At 34.2% G+C, this 25,381-nt stretch overlaps 1 long non-coding RNA gene across 1 annotated transcript; it reads right to left on the bottom strand.

Annotated features, from left to right (window-relative positions):
* Positions 1 to 10,376: 10,376 nt before the first annotated feature.
* Positions 10,377 to 20,895, bottom strand: LOC149792030 (uncharacterized). Its single transcript, XR_016423252.1, has 3 exons — positions 19,988 to 20,895; positions 15,190 to 15,262; positions 10,377 to 10,582 (listed from the first exon to the last, which is right to left on the bottom strand). It is a non-coding gene; the product is annotated as an uncharacterized LOC149792030 (long non-coding RNA).
* Positions 20,896 to 25,381: the final 4,486 nt, after the last annotated feature.

Below are 25,381 nucleotides of genomic sequence, written 5' to 3'. Positions count from 1 at the left end.
GTGTTGGTTATCCCGTATCGAAAAACTTTTACAGAGAAAATCAAATCCGATCACGGTATTGAGTCTTACAGCGATATGACCGGTAATATTATTTTTGAACCAGGAACCCGCAGAAGAGTTACTGTGCAAGTGGAATCACTCCATCGTGACCGGGTGCGTCCTGATGTGGTTATCATCGACGAGTGGCATGGGATTCGCAGGCAGATCTTTTTCTTGGTAACTTATTCAAGATCATATTGGACCAACTTTGTCAGATTAACAACGATATCTTCCAGGATAATTGTTCTTGACGCGGACGCCAACGATGATGATTTGATATTGTTCCGAGATATCCTCGGGAGGGTTTCAATGAAAGTTATCATCAACGACTATGAGATTGATCGCGGCAAGAAATTCACCGTGAAGAACTCTAACCGGGATAATTATGAGGATTTGTTAAAAATCTCGCAGGAAATCACGTTGCTGTGTTCACGCACAACAAATCAAACAGTAATTACTCCATTGAGAGCTTAGCTAAGCAACTTCAACACGCAGGATACCGTGTGAGGTATTATCATGCGGCTAACGATCTGACACAAAAACAACAGGATTTTTCCAACGTCAATAGCGCGTACAACGACATTGATGTTGTGATTTTTAACCTTACTTTGGAAGCTGGAGTTAGTATCGTTGATGATAAATTTAAACATCTATTTATGTTCTCGGAGGAATTGGGGTCAGTTGAAGCAACCACAAGCTGATCCATCGAGATAGTCACCGTCGGAAATAACCTTACAACCCGGACCGGATTAATTATGCGCAAAGTGACATTTTTTCTCTCAGATTCTTATTCTGAGGGTTCCTACAATGATAATAATGCAGGTTTCAGATCGTCAATCCGAGGGTAAAGTTTGGAGCAACTATCATGATTGATTATATATTTTAGTAAATATGATACTTGCTCCATTTTTTTTCTCTCAAATCGTCATTCCAAGGGTTCCTACAATGACAATAATACAGGGTTCAGATTGTTAATCTGAAGGTAAAAATTGTGACTGTCAGAATTATATATATTTATTAACAATTTTGACACTTGTCACACTTTTTTCTCTCAGATCGTCATTCTGAGGGTTCCTACAATGACAATAATACAAGGTTCAGATCGAGCAGCAGAGGGAGTGAACCCACCATAATAAAATGTATCTCTGACTCAAACTACGCTCTTCATCGTGTAAAAAATGTTTATTTGAGTAGCAGCAGGGGAGGGCGACGACAACAAATTGGTTCATTTTTTTTAATCGAAGCGCCATTAATGAGTTTTTCAACCAGAAACCGTATATAGACTAACTCAGGAGGACCCCTGGGAGGTTTCTCCCTCCAAAGGTTCCTCTTGAAACGTAGCCGACGGTTTATTTCCGGTTGAAAACCCTTTTATTTGAGGGTTTATTTTGACATTTGGAACCTAATAAATGTTGTAGGATTCGCCCACCCTGCTGCTACTTCCATATAGTCTCAGCAAATGTAAACTGAATAAATAAGGAAAAAATAATTAAACTAAACTACAAGACAAATTATGATATGATTTTTTTACAATAAACACATAATAAGTTCACTAAAGAACTAATAACTTTATGTGAGGAAAAATTAAATGTGGTTATAATTGTGAATGATTATAAAGGAGAAGATGTATGGGGAGGGGTATCTACTTTAATCAAGAATAAAAAGGGAGTAACTTGGGAGCAAAAAAAACGAGGGAAACTGTTTTGCGGGAAGATTGATACATATTGTGATAGAGGACACTCATTTTAAAAATGTATAAATACCTGCTAATAAAATCAAACATCAACAATTCATTGAAAACTTGTTTAAATATTTATAAAAATAATTCAATGGAAAACCTGATATTAGTAGGGGATTTTAATTGGGTGGGGGATAAATAGACAGGGTGGGTGAACATCCTACATTTTCACTAAAAATAATTTGATAAATATATACAGAAGGTTAAATTTGCTCATGATGGATTTTACTTATAATTAAATAGACAACCAAGGTAGTAGACTAGATAAGTTTTGTTGCACAAATTATGAGCACAACATTTACAAAAGTACATGTATCACATGAATAAAATATCTGATCATAATTTAATTTAACTAGAAATAAATACAGAAGGTAAACATAAATGGGGATAAAGGCATTGCAAATTAAACAATAAAATCCTGGAGGAAAAAGACTTTATTTTAGAAATCAGGGAAGAAATAGAAAGTTTTACAAACAAATGGAATAGAGATATAATAAACAAATGGGACAAATTAAAAACCACTTCATAAAGAAAGTGATAAGATACTCTGCAATAAGGAGAGAGAAACAGAACATGGAAAGAGAGCCAATTAAAAGGTAATTAGAGAAAGGAAATATAGGGGAATTGGGAAAAACACTTAAAGAGAAACTTGACAAAATACTTGATAAGGAAAGTTAGGGAATATAAATGAGAGCGAGAAAATAAACCGGAGTATATAAAAAGCGCAAGTATTATATAAAAAGGAGAACTTACGAAGTGGTGGGAAAAAATATATGGAAAAATTAAAAGGTAATGTGCATGAAGTAATATCGGGGTAAAGGAAATCTTAGAATAAATTAAAGAATTTTACAGCAGCCTATATACATCACAAATGATTGAAGATACAAATATAGATGAATATTTAGAGGGGTTAAAGTGCAGGATGATATCGTCAGAATATAAAAGCCCATGTGATGGTTTCATCTTCATAAATGAAATTAAAAAGAGTATAAGCCAATTAACAAAAGTGAAATCCCCAGGTGGAGATGGACGCACCGCAGAATTCTATCAAAAGTTCCAAGGTGAGTTGCCGCCCATCCTAGAACGGTTATATTACAACATACTACTGAGAAATGAGACAATGTCTAAAACAATGTTGTTGTTGTTGTTGTTGTTGTGGAGTTTAACGCCATTTTTCAGCTCACGATAGGCTATGTATGGTGGCCAGTATTAATGGTGGAGGAAGAACCCGGGAAAACCCAGGGAAAAACCACCGAGCCACGAGAAGCTACTGGCAAGATTTCTCATATACCCACATTGGTCGAATCTTAGACTAAACAATGAGGGAAGGGATTATAACATTAATCTATAAAGGGAAAGGGGATAGGGAAGACCTTAAAAAGTGGAGGCCAATCTCCCTCCTAAATACTGACTAGAAAATCTTAAGTAAAGTATTAGCTGAGAGAATTAGAAAAGGAATGGATACAATAATTAACATTAATCAAACATGCGGGGCAAAAGGGCGGTACATATAAAACAACATATTGGGCATAAGAACTATTATATATCTTTTACAGGAGGCAGGTTTGAAAGGTGCCATGGTACTTTTCGACCAGGAAAAGGTATTGGAGAAATTTGGATTTGGAATTAATTTCCAAAAATGGACTAAAATCCTGTATAACAAAATAAGTGCAAAAGTACAGGTAAATGGCGCTAACACTGAGAAATTTGACATTGAGGCAAGGCTGCCCACTATCAATGCTATTATATGCAATAGCGATTGAAATTCTAAGCATAAAAAAGACTTAACAGAAATATAGAAGGCATTAAAATCCCAAATATAAGGGACGAAATAAAAATGTTACAACATGAAGACGATTGAACAAACTCTATAAAAGACCCAAATTCCTTCAAACATCTAGAAAATGAATTTGAAAAATTTTGTAAAGCTTCAGGGACTAAAATTAATCATGTAAGAACCGAAATACTTAAAATATGGAACTGGTGGGGAAATCATCCAGGATTACCCCAACATTTGATCAAGGATCGAGTAAAAGCTTTAGGAACTTGTTTTGGAAAAGGAGAAGAAATGGAAAAGTAAAAAGTTATGAAAAGAGAGTAATGTAAATACCTGGGTACTTACGCCACTATATTTAATGGAACGGGCTCAATTGGCCAAGACATACATGTATTCCAATATTAATTATATTTTAAAATCCATTGACATAGAAAATTCAATATTACGTAGAATAGACAATAAGATTATTAACTATATATTAGGTTATGAGACCCATTATATAGACAGAGAAACCATATATAGAACAAAGTATGGGGGCTAGCACTAGCTAGTCATATCATGATTAAATGTGCAAACATCTTCAATATAATAAAGAAAATTAACTCGGAACCAAAATCACCGTGGGAGGGATTATACATTTATTGGTTTGGCATTTCAATGAGGAACGGGGGGATATTTACAAAAATAAAAAGTTAACTAAGAAACTAGAAGTTCCAAGAAAATTAAAATATATAAAGAACTTATTAGGTAAATACAGAGACAAGAAAGAAATATGGGAACAGGGTACTAAAAAGACGTACAACTGGAAAAGGGAGGATGTTACCAAACGTATACAATACAAATTTGATCAGGAACACATAGCAGTAAATTGGGATAGGGCTTGGGGGCACTGGTCAAAACTAAGCTTCTTCAAAATACAAAGCCTCTGCTATAAGGACATGCACAATGCGTGGCTAACGGGATAGGTAGCCATTAGGAGACACATGATTAGAATATTGCCAAAATGTCTGCCATTTAAACAGGCAAGCTTCAGCAAGTACCACACAATGGTACAGTGTGACAAAATGAAAGAAGAAAGAATAAAACTGATAATGGAAATCTGCAAGAAAGAGAGGTACTGGAGGAATATATTATATTTAGACTGGACATTTGATAAGAAAACTATATATAAAATCACGGATTATATTACAAGTACCATGTTAGCCTGTGGACAGGTTATCACAACTGGACGATAGCCTGACCTTTACAACAGCAAAACCAGGGAGGTGAGGTGGGAAACGGGCTTCAGTTTACCGCCCACATATGGGCTTGTACAACGAAGCGCGAGCTGGAGCCCTAGCCTCACCTCTTACCCAAGGGAAAACAAGAAATGAATCAAAAACCAGATAAGAGTCGGGGGAGATCCGGTCTTTCTCCCGTTTACGGGAGTTGTACCATCAAGCACATGCTGGATCCTTAACCTCACCTTCCACCTCATCGAGGAAAATCAAAATAAAAATACTTAGACAATTTCAAAACCTCTCCTGTGCCTCCAAACTACTCAGTCAGGAAAACTAACATGCTAATCAACAAATATAGAATATGAGTTTCTCTGAGCATGATTCCACTAATGTTTAATATATTTCTCCTCCTTTTTTTCTTCTTTTTTTCCCTATACGCTCTGACTAGTAAAAGGGACAGGGAACCAGCATGCTGGCAAAGTATGAGACATAGACGCTACAGAGCTAAGTCTCAAGGCGCCATGCGAAGTGAACAGGTCTGGAGCAGAGCCTCGGAAAAAACAGCATATGGATATGGACAAACAGTACATGGACAAGGGGTATTTTATTCTTCAAACCAACAATATATGATAATCCCTTATAAAAGTAGGGACTAACATTTTTTGAACCCTTTTGAATCTTTTTTAGGTAATTAGGATAAATAAAAAAAGAGAAGGCCTAGCCCGATTCAGGAGAAACATAACAAAATGAAAGAAATATGAACCTTCACTCGGATACAGCCTGCCTCATTTTAATAGATAATAGATTAATGCGAGAAGCGACACAGCATGAACACCCACATAAAACACTAGGTTTTCCTTTGAGTAACAAATTAGCCACTGTTTACTTGCCAAAATTCTGAATTGAAATTAATATATGTATAATCTGGAATAAAGAGGAATACTTAGACAAACCAAAGGGAAATTAATTTGATATAGAGGCTGCCCTTACACATATATCTATAGCATACACACAGTATAGCAAAATACACATAGCAAACGCAGGACATATGGGACCTCTAGCAAAGGTCACTGATAACTTTTGGGGAAGGAATTTTGAGCTGGGTGAATGAAACCTGGCTCGGATGAACAACCCTACAGATAACACTAAGGTCAATAAATACATACCCTATCAAAAATATAAGTTAAATAAAGTTTTGATCAAAATTCTTTTTTATATATAAAAAACAAACAACACACCTTTGGGGGAAACACATAAAACACCTTTTTCGGCAAGTAGTGTTGATCATCTGTTTGGTGGCCCCCCACCACCACCACCACCAAAACTAAATAAATATCTGAAAGCATGAAAGTAATAAGAGCTTTCAGATTATTACAAATGACGTCTATTTAAAACAATATTGAAGAAATTATGCTTCCAGAACACAAATCCAAAACCATTAAGGATATATTTGAATTTTCATTACATATATAAGTGATCCAAAACTGGATGTGCCTTTCTCCATTCATTGTTGTTCACTTTCAATATTTCTGACGTTTTGTTTGGTGATATCCATCTGCTGTTTAATTGTCGTCGGAGCAAAACACTAAAACTATTCACAAACTCTTTATCACATTTAATACATTTATTTTACTTGCGACATGTATGTGCTTTTTGCTATTTACAAATCTCCATTTGTTATATTTTACACATTTTTCTGTTCATGAACCATCCGCCATACATAGTTTCATTTCTAAAGAACATTTCTCTGTTACGTTTGGATATGAATGTTGTATGTATGAATATGAGACCAATCACTGTGACCTAGCAGACATTTCGGGATGTGGAGTACTTCTCGATTTTTATTTTGTTGATTTTTTTCTCTTTCCACCTCCTTTATAGTGGGATAAAGTGGGGTAATCTGGTGGTATGAGTCAATAAAATTATTGAGACTTGAGGGTGAGGTGGATATGTCATTTTTGAAGGAAAAGGTAGGAAGTGTGTTATGCATAACATTTTTCCTTACTCTTTGACTTGTTAGCAGTTTCAGAAAGCAATTAGTGTTCAATAATTCGCTGATAAGTAGCCATATGTTTTTAAAAACTACATATGACTAACTTTAAGTTTGAAAATTGGCTGATATGTATCAACACCATCCAAGAGGATTCAGCTATTTATGCTGCCTAATATGCAACATTGTTGGATATCAATAAGTCAGCCAAATGGATTCAGTTATGTTGAGATAGTCACTTTGTGATTGCATGACATAAATCACTATATAACTGTGTAAAGCAAAATGGCAGACAAGATGTGCTTCACATTAAGACACAAATATCTAAATTATAATCCAAAATACATTATATTATTAAGCAATATAATTATTGTTAGGTTCGTTAACTGTATTGGTCATAGAGTTTTTGTTTGTCCGTCTGCCTTTTAGAATTAATTATCAAAACTCCCAAACTACTTAAAGGAAGCTTTATGCATGCATTCAACCCATACTCTAGTTGGTCCTAGACGAAAATGGTGCTGCTCAGACATCCAAGTAGGACACCAGTGACCCTCTTGAAAATCGATTTGTTTCTGTTCAATCAAAGGTCAGATCAACAAGTTTTGATGAAAAGGCCTGTTAATTGTGCCTACTTGGTTCTAAATAAAAATGGTGCCAATCTGATATCCAACATGGCCACTATAGCAGTCATCTTGAAAATCTTCTTATCGCTGTTTCAGAATGGAAGTATGCACTGATGTGCGGTCTTCACCAGAAAACTTTTTATGATGCCTTATTTCTCCTAAATGTAAATGGAAAAGATCTGAGTTCTGATATGACTACCTTGGCATCCTGAAAATCTTGTCACCACTCATCCTGAATGGTGGTCATACAAACACAGGTGTTCACTTAAAGATTTTGTAGATAACTTAAAAAGGAAGTCATTTTGACATGCGCAGTTTCATCTAAATTCCTATGATATCTATTTGGTTATAAAGAAAACTGTGCTGCTGACACATCCATTAAGGAAGCAATGTTGTAAATTGTTGTTCATGGTCCCTACGCCTTTCTTAATATAAATTTCTAGGTTTTTTCCAGTATGAAATTAATTTTTTAAAGGTTAACATATGATTATTACTGAATGGAATTAAAGAACATTTTGGATTATAAAACATGCATTTTCCAAATATGAAGACGTTTCTCTTTCAAGACTCTCAAAAATATATATGTCAGAAAAGAATTGATCATATACAAAAATTAATAAACCACAAAATGAGTCACACGAAACAAATCTGACTATATTCCTATACACTGGCACTTAAAGCGATTTCAACGTACAGAATACAAATTCTAACTTTACTTTGCTGACCTGCATTATGTTGCTATGTGCAAACAACATAGTGAACATAACATGTTTTGCTTCATTTCAAACCTTTAATTCCAAAGGATTCGAAAGCAATATATTTGCATTTTATACAAAGTAAACATTTCCTATCACAGTATAAAAACCCACAATAAATGCAAAGTATTAGAATCTTATCTCGTAACAAAAAACGTTTAACCCTGAATTTGTGTGTGCCAATAAAATCTAAAACAAGATTTTTCAACCAACCTAAACTCCTTAATATGATTTGATTAAAAATGTAAAGACATTTACAAAAGGTTTGATTTAAATTTTGCCAGAACACCTTCAAAATTATATATTGCTGTATAAACAAGGGCGGAATTTTCTGTAAAATCAATTTGTCTTCTTGTAGTTTAAGAAACCGGTCCCCAAACCTGTATTGATACATGGGCTCCTATCTTTTCTTAATATATAATAAAAGAAACGACAATTTACCATTGCTCCTGTGGTCCATTTAAGATCTGAAACCAATGCTTCAAGCTACAAGTCACTGTGTAATAATTTCGCACCAAAGATCAGCTTAGAGATTCAGCAATTTTCTAATCCAGGTTTCTCCGAATATTCCAGACCCATTTTTCACATATGGACATTTAGAATGGAGTGTGGGTTCAGAGCAATTACATTTATAAAATTTGGAATCTGCCACCACAATAAGATAGCTTACCAGAAGACCTAGCAAATTTAAGCTAGTATGATAATAGTTATGCATTTAATCCAATGACGGACTAGACGAAACTAAGCATACATGAAACCTGACCCGGTACTTGCCATTTGCGTTAATAGTCACATGACTTCACAAATCTCAAACAACGACATCCGAAGTACAATAGTCATGTGATATCAAAAACAAATTCCTTTTCAATGTTGTAAAAAAATTGATTAGATTAAATTAAAGTCTGATACCTTTTGTAAAAACCAGAAAGAACATATAATTCTCAACATTTTTATGTCGAGAACAACTACAAGAAACTTGGCCAGTCTGATTCATCAAGCAGAGCAATCTTGTTCGTTGCTTCGTATGCTCCATGCGTGAGAGAGCACATGTCAACGTGGTAGTCGCGTGATACAACACAACTCCGGAAGTTGGTATCGGAATAAATATATATAATTTTGTGCCGTTTTGTCTTTGTACTTTCATTTTAACGACTTTCACTTAATTTTTTCTACAATATTTGAAACTGACGGTTGTGAGATTGTGTGTTAAAGTATGGCTAGCAATCAAGATCATTAATACCAGCTCAAATTTCATCAATGCATTAGTTGTATCGCTATTCAGCAGATTAAAGACATTACGATTGTAATACTGGCAATTTCCGAGAAAATAATTTTCATATCGATTTCATGCAGGTATAAATAAATTTAACAACGTTTAAGTTTGCTAGCCATCTGCTAAGCTGCTATGCTTTAACGCCACCATGTTGGCCTCTTGTGATGCTAGACTGGTTTTCATAAATCCAAGCTGTGAAACAAAAAGTCTACTAGATGAATCTAATCCACTGAGCGTTTGGATTGTCTCAACAAATATATCTATGGCAAGCACCCAAATGATCCATACTGCAAGCTCCTAATATACTGGTTACAACTCGATACATTTAACTCACGATCAGTTCAGTTACAACTCAATCATGTATTTTTTTCGGGTGTCAAGTTGAGGAGAAAAATTCCCAGGTTTGTGCAGACTTTCGTCAATATTTGCAAAATTCAAATACTTTTCACTGTTGGGAAAAAAAAATTATCGTTTCTGCCGACTTTTTCCAGATTTCCCAGTAGCGTGGGAACCCTGTGTTGTTACTCCTTCTCGGTGAATGGTGTAACAGGATTGAAATTGAATGGATTTTTGGACTGAGGGACAAGAAAACACAATGTGAGAGAACAGAAGTTTGTCAAATGAAAAATAGATATTCACGAAAATACATACGAAAGTAGATTCACAAACCCACCCACTATATATGATATATAACAACCATATCGAACATACTATAAAAAAGAAAACATATTCATATATGAAAAACATGAATATGGTTCATACATCCACAATATATGAAATTAAATGAATGTGATTCACAGAATGATGATACAAAGGAATAAGCATGAATATGATTCACAGAATCATAAGTAAAAAAAAATAAGCATGGTTCACACAACCATATGATACAAAGAAAAGTATTGCTCACACAGCCATATGATACCAACAACAAACAAATTATGGTTCATACAACCATACCACATGTCCTTGTAAACACACCACAATCTATACTGCCCTTATCCAGGGTTCGGAATTGCTATTCCTTGGCCTTCTCTAGAATCCGGAATACCTATTCAACAATTCCTATCATGTAACAGATACATTGTTGGGTGAAATGGCTTTGCTGCCATATTGCTGGTCATGGCCTCACCATTCTGGCTATTCCAGCCCATCCATCCATCCATCCAGCTATAAATATACCAAAATGGTCATACATAAAGTAAATGCAGAAAAGAAACTAATAAATACATGCTACTTCTTGTTTTACATCACAATCTGCAAACATTTTCTAGTGTTTTAAATCTGAAGAATGATAAATAAAGAAAGTATATTAAAGAGAGACATTTAAAATAAATAATATATATATATATATATATATATATATATATATATATATATATATATATATATATATATATATATACATACATTCAGTTACATATTATTATTTAACACTTATTACTATGGCTGTAGAAAGACATAAGTGTATCGACACTCCTTGACAAGATCCAAGCGACAATATGTCTCCTATAAATGCAGAGAAATTAAATGTACGGTACATGATCAGAGATAAATTACCATTGCTCATGCTATATGGGTACCTTGCCACGACTGACCTATGTCAAAATGCATGTATTCCCCAGTCACCAAAAAAAACAAAAACAAAAAAAAGTTATTAACTACCCTATGTGCATAATCTAATGTCCAATATGGCCACTATGGCAGCCATTTTGAAAATCTTGTTGCTAACTTACCTCAAGGAAAATTATTTTGACATGAGCTTTTAAATTAAATATTTTATTATTAATTTCCACCTGAACATAGAATCATATCAACATGGCATTTCATTTTCATCAGAAAACTTCTAACAATTTCTAAATGGTTCTAAATGAAAATGGTTACTCTATGACCTCCAATATGGCTGCCACAATGGCCATCTTGACAGTCTTGTTATTGCTTGGTCCTTGCTTGATGGTCATATCAGCATGGGGTTTTCATCAAAAGTCCTATGAGGTAAAGTTGGTCCCAAACGAAATGGTGGCAATTTGACATCAAATATGTTAACCACAGCATCCTTTTCGAAAATATTTATATTATGTCCACCGCAGACACAATAATAAAAATCTTGTGATATTTAGTTGGTACTAAACGAAAATGGCAACAATTTTGAAAATTAATTATTGCCACACACCCTTGGAAAGTCAAATGTTATTGTGTTCAGCAGAAGACTAATTATGATGTTTAGCTGGTCATGAATGAAAATGGTGTCGATCTCAAATATGACTGACACAACGTGCATATTAAAAATCTTTTAATTTTTTCCTGATTGAATGGTTATATCAAAATGTGGTGTCCACCAAAAGACTAAAAATGCTGTATGTATATTGTGTACTAAATGAAAATGGTACCAATATTGCATCACAAATGCTGTCATAGTGCCTAATTTGAAAATATTTTCACTTAAGAAATTTTATTTAAGGTTTCAACACATTCTTTTCAGACAGAAGAGTAATGACCTGTTGTAATTCTCTCAACGTTGATATCACAAAATGGTCCTTTTGATATTTTAACATGGTGTATGTCCCATCACCGTATATATTTATATGCCTGTTTTTTAACATGGCTGTACATCACTATACGGTGCTGATTAAAAGATGCATATAAAATGAGAAGAATCTTTGCTTTTGATCAACTTTCAGATATACTTATCTCTATTAATTAAATATAGTGCATTTGATTGGCAGAGCTTATCATTGCTCTCTGGAAGCAATCGGATTTTGATCAGGATGGGATTATGGTTTTTGTCACCAAACTCTTGGATAATATCAAAAGTGAAATCAGATCCATACATGTTAATAATGTGATTGGTTGATCGTGTTGCCACTCTTGAAGCCATATCTTCTGGTGATTTTAGCCAAACTTCAAATATAGATAATATTAATGAGACACATTGTACCTGATTAGCTTGACATGTTACCTGTCTTGATCTGGAGGCTATACTTATCATGCAATTTCTATGCAACATGGTAACTGAGTTTGCAATTTCTGGAGAATAAAAACAAAACTTTTTGGCGATATAATGACATGTTTTTTTATTTGAACATAGGAGTCCAACTCATGTGCTGCATGTGGCAGTCCTTTTGAAAATATGCATTTATGTATTTTAATTAATTCTTATTCCATTTTTCTGTAATCATTAGTGATTTTTTTGTATCTACTACAATATGTGATTATCTTATCAAACAATATAATAACAACCATGCCATAAGAATATTATTAGTGTCATGTAATAAATGTTTTAGATTTTTGTATTTAGTTATTAAACAGTTCTCACTCATGCAGAATGTGGCCTTAATAATGTTATCTCGTTAACACCCTCTTCTAAAAAAGGTTGGTTTATTTGAAAGGATTTGTTCCTACCTTTGCTTTTTGTTGGTTTTGCAATTTTTATCTTAGGTGAACTGACTGAAAAATTGTTAAAGTTACATTAAAAATCCAAATCACACACACTTTTTCTACCTTTACTAATACTGGCTACATACCAAAAGAGCTGGTGGGATGGTCTGTTGTCTATCATAAGTTTGTCTTGTATGACTCCTAAACTACTTGGAGGACTGCCATACAATTTTATACACACATTTATTCCATGGTCTAGTAGGTCTCAAATGAAAATTGTGCATCATCCATCTTAAAAACCATTCAAAATTAATGGTAATATCAATTTAATGTTTTCAATAAAGACTTCTTATGATGCGTACATGGAGCTGGTCCTAAATAAAAGTGTTGCCCGGCTGATGTCCATAATGGCCTACACGATAGTCATCAAGAAAATCTTGTTATTGCTGAGTGGTCATATCAACATGAGGTTTTCACTTAGAAACCTCTAGTCATGTCTAGATGGTCTTAAATATAATTGGTGTCGACCTGACATCCAATGTGGTCACCATGGCAACCATCATACAAATCTTGCTATCAAAATTATACTCAAACAGGAAGTTATATTGATGTGGCACTTTAACCAGAAGTCAGCCTTCTTAAGATGTCCAGTTGGTCCTACATGTGTAAATTAAAATAGTACCAATCTGACATTTGATATTTGTATCTACTACAATATACGACTATCTTATTAAACAATATTATATCAAATATATCATAAGAATATTATTAGTCTGACTTTCACAGCAGACATCTTGAAGATCTTATCTCTAGCCCACTCAGAATGGATGTCTATATCAACAAGAGGTTTTCACAAGCAGACTTACAATGATACCTGGATGGTCCTAAATGAAAATAGTACCAGTTTTGCATCCAACGTGGCTACCGTCACTGGCGCACTTAAAAATCTCATCACTGCATCCCATGAATGCATGATCATTATGACATGAGATTTTCACTAAATCACTTGTAATGATGCATACTTTGTCATAAATAAAAACAGTACTATGCTGACATCGAATATGTGTATCACAGCAGCCAAATGTAATTTGAAAATCTTGTTTTGGGTGAAGAATTCTGGAGATGGATCAACATTCAACCAACAAATGAAAGACATAGTCTTGTCTTTTTTGCAAAGTAGTGCATGTGGTGTCAATGAAGACCCATGTGATTCTTTTTAATGTTTAAGTAACTTAAGTAGCTTTTAATCTATACCATAAAGTCGATGTTTTGCTGACTCTCTGGTAAACTCTACACATGCAGACTTGAATGAACTACATGGACAGTGATGAAACTTGGTATGGCTATTTACCTTTATGAGTAATTGAATCTTGATACAAAATTAGTGACCCATTTTTCAAGGTCTAGTCAAATTCTGTTTGTCAACTCCATTTCAATAACATCATTGGGTGTACATTCTTGAAATGGTTACTTTCAACTTGATGAGGGGGCCCCGAGTTGACGAGTGGTCTAAAGCGCTCTCTGACACGGATCACTGCCATCTCACCTCTGTCTGCGTAGGTTCGAGTGTCTGGCTCGGCCAATGTGGATATGTGAGAAAGCTTGCAGGTAGCTTCTCGTGGGTCGGTGGTTCTTTCCAGGGTTTTCCCGGGTTCTTCCTCCACCATTAATACTGGCCGCCATGTATAGCCTATCTTTTGCTGAACATGGCGTTAAACCCTATAACAACAACAACAACATCAACTTGATGATGACATAAGCCTACTTTTCAAACTCCAGTCAGGAGCCGATCCAGACATTGTTGCGGTGGGGAGGGGGGCACCTACGAGTAGGCAAGGGCAAGTAGTATGGAACCCTAGCTCATCCAAGCCTCGAGAAGGACTAATATTTAAAGCTTTTTGGGAGCATAATTTAAACCATTGATCTAGATATAAAACTTGCCTTTAGAACATGTTCATGGCATCATTTTACAAAACAATATAAGCCTATTATTTTCGTAAGTTTTATGTATAACAATCGTACATGATTATAGGTGTTTCACTAATGAGAATTATGAATCTTTTTTTCTTACATCGTTAAATAGCTTTACGACAAGTCCCACGCTGGCAGTTTGATATGCGCCTTCAACTTCGAATATATACCAAATAGTGAGTCTTCTCTAACAAAGATATTTTAAAATATATTTATTAATGGTCTCTGTAAAAATAATTATGTAAACATTAAGATATGTTGAAGCATGAATGAACAGTGTATTTTTGTCGAGTTTGATCTAACAATTTAAATTAACTGAATCAAAAGTGAAATTAGAACCAAGCTGAAACTCTCTTCTTCATATTGCCATTAAATAAGTTCAGAAGGTTGTGACTGAAGCAAATGACTGCCTAACAGGTTGCATTTACCTTCTCATTTATAATGGTGGACTCTGTTGGTTTCTCACTGGAAATGTCAGCATGAGGGCCTTCAAGTATGTTCCTGTATTTGAAAGGCATAAAAGTCTATAAATATTACGATGGTATTAGATAAACATTTTGATATAGATAAATACAGAAGCAAGATACATTTTTAATATTCATCTGCTACTAGCTTGCCAATCTGTCTATGCACACACAGTGTTACAGTTTTCCCTTTATGCAGAAAAGGAAGCTGTTCAGAGTAGAAAAATTCACTGGCAGCAGATTTTTAAAGGACAAAATTCTGGATTTGTTTACAAAATGTATTTATTTTGCTTATAAAAAGGCTCTAGTTACAATTTTTAAGGTACTTCAAGGGCATAAAGGTCTTTATAGGTTCCACTTTTAAGGTTCTGTTTTGGGCAGGGTGGAGGTGGAATAACATCAAGACAGTGCCTAGGTGTGACAAAATCATAAATCTATCACACACACAATAAATATATGTGTATGTGATTTGGATTTTTAACATAGCTTTAACAATTTTCCAGTGATATCGTTACCATGTCTGCAGTGCGGAAGTTTATTGTGATGTCAAGCAATGAGGCATACTGCCACATACGTGTAGCATCAAGTCCCATCCAGTCCCATTATCGTGACACCATGCCAACCAGTCCCAACACTAACCTCTTGCTGATAACATACCATTATTACAAGTCTTTGGTATGACCCATGATTTCCCACATCCAAGGAAGATACTTTAACCACTCACGCCACTGTAGCGGTCACACAATCAATAACTTTTATGCATCTTGCAGAATTATAAAGAACTGAATTTAAGCTTCACATCTCCATTAATAGTTACATTTCTATATTCCAACATTTCGGTACTAACAAATTAGACTAAATGAAAAATTTAGTTTCTTGATTACCTTCAATGAATTGGGTTATATTGATTTGAGTGCTGACTTTACACATAATATTTGCTAAACATTAGATTCTAATTGAACCACCAAGAAAAATACAAAATGTTAGTAGAAATATGTGGTGATCGGGGAACAATTGTGAAAATAACATTGGAATGGTAATGCACTTCGGGGAGGGACAGTAACATTTGTTTCAAGTGGCTGACCTCAATGGGGTGACTTCTTAACAGTGTTGGTGTTACCTAGTGTTGCACTTATGGAACAGAAATGGTGATTTGCAACACCTTAGACTCAAACTGAACCACCAAGACAAATACAAAACGCAGATCTTTTCAAACCTAAATATAAAATTATATACTTAAGTGTCAAATGTAGAAAATTACTAGCAAACTATTTTCATGTATTATTTTTTCATTCCTACATTCTTACACGTGAAAAATATATCGTTATATTTTCACATTTAAAGAGATTAGCTTATTCCCATGTTGCATTTCCACTATTGGACTTCTTTTTGTATATTAAGCAAAAGCTGCTCCATTTGCTTATTCTATAAAATGCATCATCTGCTACAAGATATATGGCACAAGATGATGGTTTGGTATTTGGAATTAGAAATGTATATTTATGTAGAATAAATTCTTTCAATTGTTGATATAATTATAGTTGACTTAATTTAATCCATAGAAGATGCAAGTGTGAAGTAAACCTCTAGGTTTAGGAAATTGACAGAGACAGAAGTGCACAATTTATTGGATAAGCTGGAAAGCAAGACAATAATCAAAACATAATAATGATTTATTCTCTTCGCAACAGTCCATTACCTAAAGTCAATTGGATAAGTCAGGATCGTGGAATTGATCCCTTCTTTCTGGCTGTCAAAATAAAAATGTAGCTGAGTTTAAACAAGCTCTCTCTTTCCTCATTTTACAGGCACCTGAGAAAAAAACGTTATGGATTTTTCCTCATTAATTGTATTCAGTTTAGCAAATGTGGCAAAATGCTTAAATTGAAAATAATATCACTGAAAATGATGGAAAAAAATCTTCCAAATGCAGCGGAACATGTTACTGATGCAGAAATTGATGTTTTGTAACAACCAAGTCCTGACAATCCTAAATCACTTTAGAACTCGTTGTGATTTATATGCATCAAATGTTTTGGAAAGAGAACTGGAGTTGAGACACACAAATTAAAATGGGATGATACTATACTTATAATTTGATTTAGGCCGTGTGTGTAAAAACATGACAAGATCTGTTTAAGTACCTAATATAACATTAAGAATTATCACGATTTGGGAGTGAAGACATATGCTGCAAAAATTCTCTTTGACAAATTCTGTAATTTTATTTTCAAAATACAAGTTTGTTATTTCTTCATCGGATAAACATTGATATATTTGTCAAGACACTAAATTATATCTTTCAAGATGAAAATAGTTAATTTAATTAGTATGTCTTTTAACTCTGACAAATAGATAGTTACAATAAATTGATAAATTACATTGTGATTCCTTAAGTACAGTAATCTACAGAGCATTATAAAGACATAAACAATATATGCACACCGGAAAGTCATGCTATACATTTGTTCCTTGTGAACGTATTTGTGGGCAGTACGCTATATATTGTTCCCGCGGACGTATTTGAGGGCAGAATGATATATGTTTGTTCTTCGTGAACGTATTTGAGGGCAGAATGCTATATGTTTGTTCTTCGAGAACGTATTTATGGGCAGGTACTTTGTCAACTTCAACCTAAAGGTCAAAACTGCCCATGAAATTGATATATCTGCCCACAAACTGAACACATGACTAGGACTATAACATACGTATGAATACTTATTTTCAACATCATATACATAATTACTATGTAAGAAATAAAACCTATATATATATATATATATATATATATATATATATATATATATATATATATATATATATATATATATGTGTGTGTGTATTGATTTGAAATTTAGACTATATCATGTCCTTACCGTAGACCTACTTTCGGGATGACTGCACATAATGCACCTAAAACTGGTATATATATATATATATATATATATATATATATATATATATATATATATATATATATATATATATATATATATATATATATATATATATATATATATATATTTTTTATTTTATATATTTATATATTTTGCCAGTGGAATTGACAAAAACATGTAAGTTCTCTTGCTCTCGTCTCATGACTTAAACTATTTTACTTTTAACTTTTCTCTTCATTGTAAATATATCTTAAGACCAGAATTAATAAGGATTACATAGCTCACACCCACAAACGTTTAAATAGTCTCTAGTAGCGATGGATAAACATTAATTATAACGCTGAACTAAATCAGGCTAAAATGGTATTGATAACAACATATTGTCTATTTTCTAACTAATCATTTGTTTTCATTTACATGTATAGAACTCACTTTCATTTGTCACAATATAGTGTGCTCACTTGCAGTTAAACAATATAAATACATATATACACACATAATGTAACCGGCCATATACATCAAGCAAAACAAGAGCATTATTTGTAATTCACATGACAGCAGAGACTTTAAAATGCGTCCATAAAAGCAGACTTTAATTTTGTTTTCGTGTTGTATATCATTACTCTAAATCTTTGCTTCAGAAGCTATTATCATTGTCTGTTCCTAGAGGGCTCCTTTCATTCGAGAAAAGAGTCATGCTTTTTGAATAAAATTGGACTAATATACACAAGTAAATGCACAGTTCATGCAAAAGCATTTAATTATTTAGAATCACTACAGCTGAGGCCATACATGAAAGCATGTTGTATGTACTTCATCTTTCGAATTTATTTGTCAAAACATATAATATACGCATTTAACCTGTTCAGGGTAATCTATCACGATAACGAATGCTTGATCATTAATATGAAAAGATTATCACTGAGTTAACATACACATTCCTGCTTCCAACCGCACTGTTCAGAAAGGACTTTCCTCTGTAGGCTAGGATAGATAGCATATAAAAAGTCTAGCCATGGGATAAAGTTAATCATGGAAATTATCTAGACATGGGCTAAAGTCAAGCACGGACAAATGTAGTACCTACATAGATGCATACAGTTATCCAGTTTCATAACTATAACAGAAACATCAATTTAATAAATGATCTAACATTAAAATGTTAATAAAGTAAACTAACATGAAATATTGTCACAAATACCTCTTTGTGCAAGAATGGTATAGTACCAAGTTGTATGATTATATTGCTAACATTATGTAAACAAGTTGCTCAATAACTTATTGTGTCATGACCTAAATGTAAAACATACCTGACATATACCAAAACCAGTAACATATAAAATGTAGGGAACAATGACCTTTCCTGTACAAGTGTGGGTTTAATAGAGATAAGCATCTAGATATATGATTCAAACATAGTTAAAACACAAAATGTGTATGTGGGTCGTGAAGCATGTTAGATGGGTGGCAGTAGACCTATTGTTTGTTGTAAACTAATGCAAACGCTTAAGCGAAACCAGTGAAATGTCAAATGTACATGACAGTGCCATTCTTGTCTTGTAAATATATGGTGCTGATAGTTTTACATACTTGTTTACGCTGATGATTCTAGCATGAACATACCTTAGCAAATAACCTTCAAACACTAAACCAAGTATTTGACGTGTAAAATATGGGTCAAAGCGGACTTACGTTTATGGAAATTATCTAGTTTTCTTTAAAATGATTCTCTCATATAGGTGTATGATTCAACTTAACAGTGCATGCACAGGGTATAAAAACCTATTGGTCATAAGCAAAACACCAAAGCTTCACCTAAACCATTGCAATGTATACTGAAAATATACTAAGACCCAGGTACGCACCTTTTGTCTCACTTGTCCAGTACCGGCAACCACATCCAGAACTCGTACATTTTATCTGTTAGATACAGAGTACTCTCCGATTGCACGAACAGCTTGCATTGGTCCCTTGTAACAGATTGCAGTAAGATGCAGGTATATAATGCAAAGGAAATAAAAAATAACATTTCAGTAAATAACCTAAATTTATAATGGAATATAAAAAACATGTCTCCTCTTTTCAAGCACACATTTGTATATGCTGCAAAGAGGGATGAAATGGAACAAGTTCAAACCGATTCGATACGAAGGATAAAAAAAATTGAAATCTAGGAATTAGCTTGAAAGTATGAATTTGATCTCTAGGATATGGCCCAGAACGCACATGACTATGAGAAAGGGCACACGTAAGATTTGATAAAAGATCATAATTCTGTCGGAAAGGGAGAAAACTATACAGAACTTTTATATTTGTATTAGTCAAGCATATTTATATTCTTCTCAGTGATGCACAAACAAAATATCTTTTATAGCCGCTATTTTTCTGATGAGAAAATAAATCACAGGTGTGATATTGAGATTGTCACGATCAGCTACATTTATATTAATCCACAATGGCAATCAAGTCAGAATAAACTGAATTCGGTGAAAACCTCAAAACGGCACATCATCACGTGCCAAATTCAGCTAGATATCTAAAAAAGATTATTTCTGTTGCTGTTGCAATAAACGGTTCCAAACATATTCAATGTCGTCAGGAAAAACAAACACCATTAAAAATTAAAACATTAACAAACAAATTCTTAATCGTCACAAATGTCATGAAACCAGTAAGGACGACTAATGCATATCATTGGCACGAACGGTAACTTTGAACAACAAAATGTACGATAATTGCAGTGTCAATGGCACAGATGAGAACTTTCAACATGTATTCTACAACTATAAAATACGTTTTGTTTCTCTTTCAAGAAAGAGGGTATATTGTATAAAGGTATACGGAAACCAATTTATGATATGACATTTCCGTTTTCAAGACTGTTTGACGATCCTGCCTGAACGCTCTTATGGTGCCGGAATATTCTACCATGTGAAAGAGTCGGGGTAAATCTTTTTCACACATTAGATTTTTCTTACATGTGTGAATAATTTTTCAACATGAACATAAATAATTGAATTAAGTTGTTTTCTTATATTATAAATACCAAACAGTTCATCAAACTTTAAGCCTTTAAATAAATAAATAAATAGGTAAACACATAATTAGATTCAATAATAAATAAAGAGACGTGAAAAAGAAAGAACATATTCTTCAAAAGCTCCTTTAGTCAAATTAAAATCGGGTTAAGTTTTCAGTCATGGCTCTATCAACAATAATTTGCAACGTCGTATTTTTCGCTGGCGCCCCACTCTGCATAGTAAACACTAATTGGTTGTGATGTGAGTCCTCCCTTGAACGTCTGAACGGAGAAAAGGTACGCCTCGGTATCCTGACGGCTGGCAGAAACTAAATAGTTTTGGTAGGCGTTATTTGCCATCTGATGATACCCTCTGACAGATACAAGGTGATACATAAGTAATGCTAACGCCTGGCATTACACCCAAAAACAAAAAAAAATAGGTTGCATTATCTGAAGTAGGTGAATAACTGCAACACAGGAGGCGCTAGTCGTCAGACCCTCCATGCATTATCCTTTTGAAGTAAATGTCAAATTCAGGGCGAATGTTCCGCTGACGAACATGTCTTCTGCACGAGAAGTGTTTTTAAACAGCTATTTTTTAATGGATGTACATGTAAGCTGCTGTTTCTCTAGGACAAAATATTTCATATTATCACCGCAAGTATTAAATTATATGCATATATCTCTATATTTATTAGAGTTTAATTGGTACCACGGAGCCGTCATTGTTCTACAATACATTTGAACAGTAATATGTACGTCCATACATTCCTGAATAGCAGTTGTCTTTCCTTGTTAAGGAAGGAACATTTCCTCTCCGATTGCTCCCATATAGTAATATTCGAATACATGCTATAGGATCATTGGCCCTTAAAAAGGTGGCAACATTATTGTAGCAGTTATTAAAATGCCCATGACATGGATTGAGGACCGTACAATGTCGCTCCCGAGTGTGATTACCTCCAACATCGTCATGAAAGGAACGGCAAGGAAGAAAGTAGCAGATACAGCAATAGAAGAATCATAACCAGATGAATCATAAGCATATCAACCTTTTAGTTGTAGGATAAAAATAATAGAGTTTATTCAAACACATCAATGCAGTTTGAATTTTACAAAATGTGACCAATATTATAAATTAAGTGACTACACTATCTGACTTCGTATCGCCAATATCTTCGTTTCAATACTATCAGAGGTGAGATTCTCTATCGACCAGAAAACCTTTCGAGACAGTTGCTGACCTTGAATAAAGAACGAAACAGACAAACTAAGGGAGGTATAAAGAAGAAGGGACTAGTTGGAATTTACCTTAATACTGACTTTACACTATTCCATAGGTGTTCCACAGAGACCCGCAAAATATTCCGAATGGATATAACATCGATTGGAATAATAATTAGTGATTATAAAACTAAATATCACAATTATCCTGGGACCCATTAGAATTGCTCATTATAGTTATTACTTGCAGAGTGGTTAAGGTTAACCATAATCCTAGACCATAAGTGTTCCACAGAAAACAGTGAGGTATTCCGAATGGATATCACAATTCTTGAATAACAGTGGCTGTTTTGGAAATATAATATCCTGACTGTCCTGTGATACATTGATATACTCATTTCAGTTCGTAGTTACAGATTGAAGAAATAAACAAATGTTGTCAGTGTTTCTCACGAAGTGTCATTATCATAAAAATATCAGTTTATAAATAACAATTAGTTAGAACTCCTTTCCAAATCAGAAAGCATAAAAGTTTATTTTTTAAAAATTACTTTAGGCCCATAATGCTTTGTCCAAGATGACATGTGCATCCCTTTCTCGACAAATATGCGCAAGGGTACATTTTGCAGATGGGCGCCTTTTTCATAAATTTCCTGTAATTTTAAAGTGCGTCATCCACTGCTTGTATTTAATACTTTCTTATTTCAGCATTTAATATACTGGTAAGTCTGAGAAAGTTCATAATAATGCAATTCCTAAACTAATGCGTAGATTTGAACACAACTACAATACATTATTAGCTTTTTTATGACAATTAGCAAAGTGTTAATTGATTAAGAAAATCCGGTTGTATCAAAGAGTGATTGTTCTCTACATTATTAGACACGACCATGAAGCACTATAACTAACGCCAGTTTAAGCTGCGACTAAATATGCATGCTTGTTATTACAATTACACTCATCAACATTAAATCCTTCATTGTAAGCTTTTTGATTTTTTTAAAAACAATTCTGAGATTCTATTAAAAAAAAATGAATATAGTAAAACCCGTATGCAGCAAATATTTGTAACACTGTCATTTTTTTTCTTCAAAATTCAGTGATAACATCGACTCATCGCCTATTGTTGCATATAATATATGTAACTTGAAAGAAAGTACAAACATGCACCGCGTTTTAAAACAAGGTGATAATTTTGAATATATTGTTAGTGAGTGGTGGAAGGAGATATCATATGTTATGATATATGATATATCCACCAACATGCTATGGTGTTTGCTATGATGTTTTGGTTATCGTTATCTAGGAGATGATCGACCGCGGTGTTATTGTCAGGATCAATCAATTAATAGCATAAAATATGAAGTGAATGCATGTAATAACATAAATCTGAGCAAACATATAGAAAGAAACAATACGAACGCACGTATATACATTTTAAAACAATTTAATCAATGCATAAACACAATGAAATTGAACATGACATTTAAATGATACATTCTCTCTTACACATATAATTGCACAAATTATGCCAACTTCAATTAGCCTTACTGTCATACCGAACAAAAAAATTTCATTATGTAATCGAATAACTGATCGAACCCAAATTGCCTGCATGATTGCATTACCTGGTTGTTTCCGATCCTTTGCAAATCACTGTTGGTGACCGGTCAAGGCTGCCGTATTTCCTTTCCTTTTTTCTCTCAAACCTTTTCTAGAAATCAATAGCCGTAACTTGGCTGTCTGCTGTCCTTTCCCAAAATGTGGTGTACGGAGCTATTTTCCACTTCAAATACATATAATACACGCAATCCGCATCGAAGACGAATTTTTTGGAAAAATAACTCTTAAATTAGCGGACCTGCAGGGCCTAAATACATTATCGTTGTCTTCACGTTGACTTCACGTCCGCTCAAACACTACAATGACTCCCAAGAAATCAACAACTTGACTTCGATTTGATCTTTCAGCGAATGCTATCAGCGACACAACAAAACCGTTAGTATGTTCCCACTGCTAACGGCGATACTAGCACTAATTACAGCAGAGAATTCAGCTGTTGCAAAAACAGCTGCACTTTGCACTGTTGGAACTGCTGCAGGTATGGCGCGAAAAAAAATACAGAAAGAAAAACTGAAAACAGGACACATCATAAATACCTCAAAAGAATGACGGGGATTAAGATTACCAGGAACGTTTTACGGTCAAGGTCTGAAACTGCCAGGGACGCTTAATTAAAGCTTCCGATGTCCAATTTTGATTAAACATAACATCTTCATAGGATTTGTGATGTCTGATAAGTACCGCAAGAACCAAACTATGTTCAAACCGATGTCATTCATTTAATTGGAAGTTTCCTCACTAGTACTCATTGGGTTGTATACGCCGTTGACCCAAGCAGCGTTTTATTATTTTGATTGGTACGGACTGCCACCACTGAGAGAATTTGTGAGTGTATCAGCAGAGTGCAAAACACTGGAATCTGCTTTTCAACATTACCATCACAGACATTAACGTATCCACCTATATGCGGTCCAGATGTACTAGCTATACTTATAGCCCCGTAATTGTCATCAGCGCCGCCTAATAAAGTCCTGCATGAGTATTCTACCAGACGGCATATCCGTCCAACATAGATTTGAACAGGTTACTAGTTTATAATGGTAGATCTGTAAGCAGCAAGGCCCAGGGTGATATAAATTTATACAAATATGCAACACCAGATGAATTTGCTCATCTTGTGCGATTCGCAGATGTTGACACAAATGAGGTTGTTTTTCAGGACCAGAAAGGACGTTGGAAGACAAGCAATATCCCATTGACAGATATTATTCTGCGAGTTCCAGTCGCGACCGATAACAACTTAGTGGTGTTTATTAAAATCGGTAAGATTAAAGACGATGACGTGGCAACAAACAAATACGAGGACAACAACTACACCACGATCAGTAAATGTGTTGGAAAAGCCGATGATGGAATGACTGGCGATTTCAACATAAGGAGAAATATCATT

Source organism: Sinohyriopsis cumingii, chromosome 9 (assembly GCF_028554795.1).
Source record: "Sinohyriopsis cumingii isolate HCF-2022 chromosome 9, ASM2855479v2, whole genome shotgun sequence".
Lineage (NCBI taxonomy): Eukaryota > Metazoa > Mollusca > Bivalvia > Unionida > Unionidae > Sinohyriopsis > Sinohyriopsis cumingii.
This window is presented reverse-complemented; position numbering and strand designations above follow the sequence as displayed.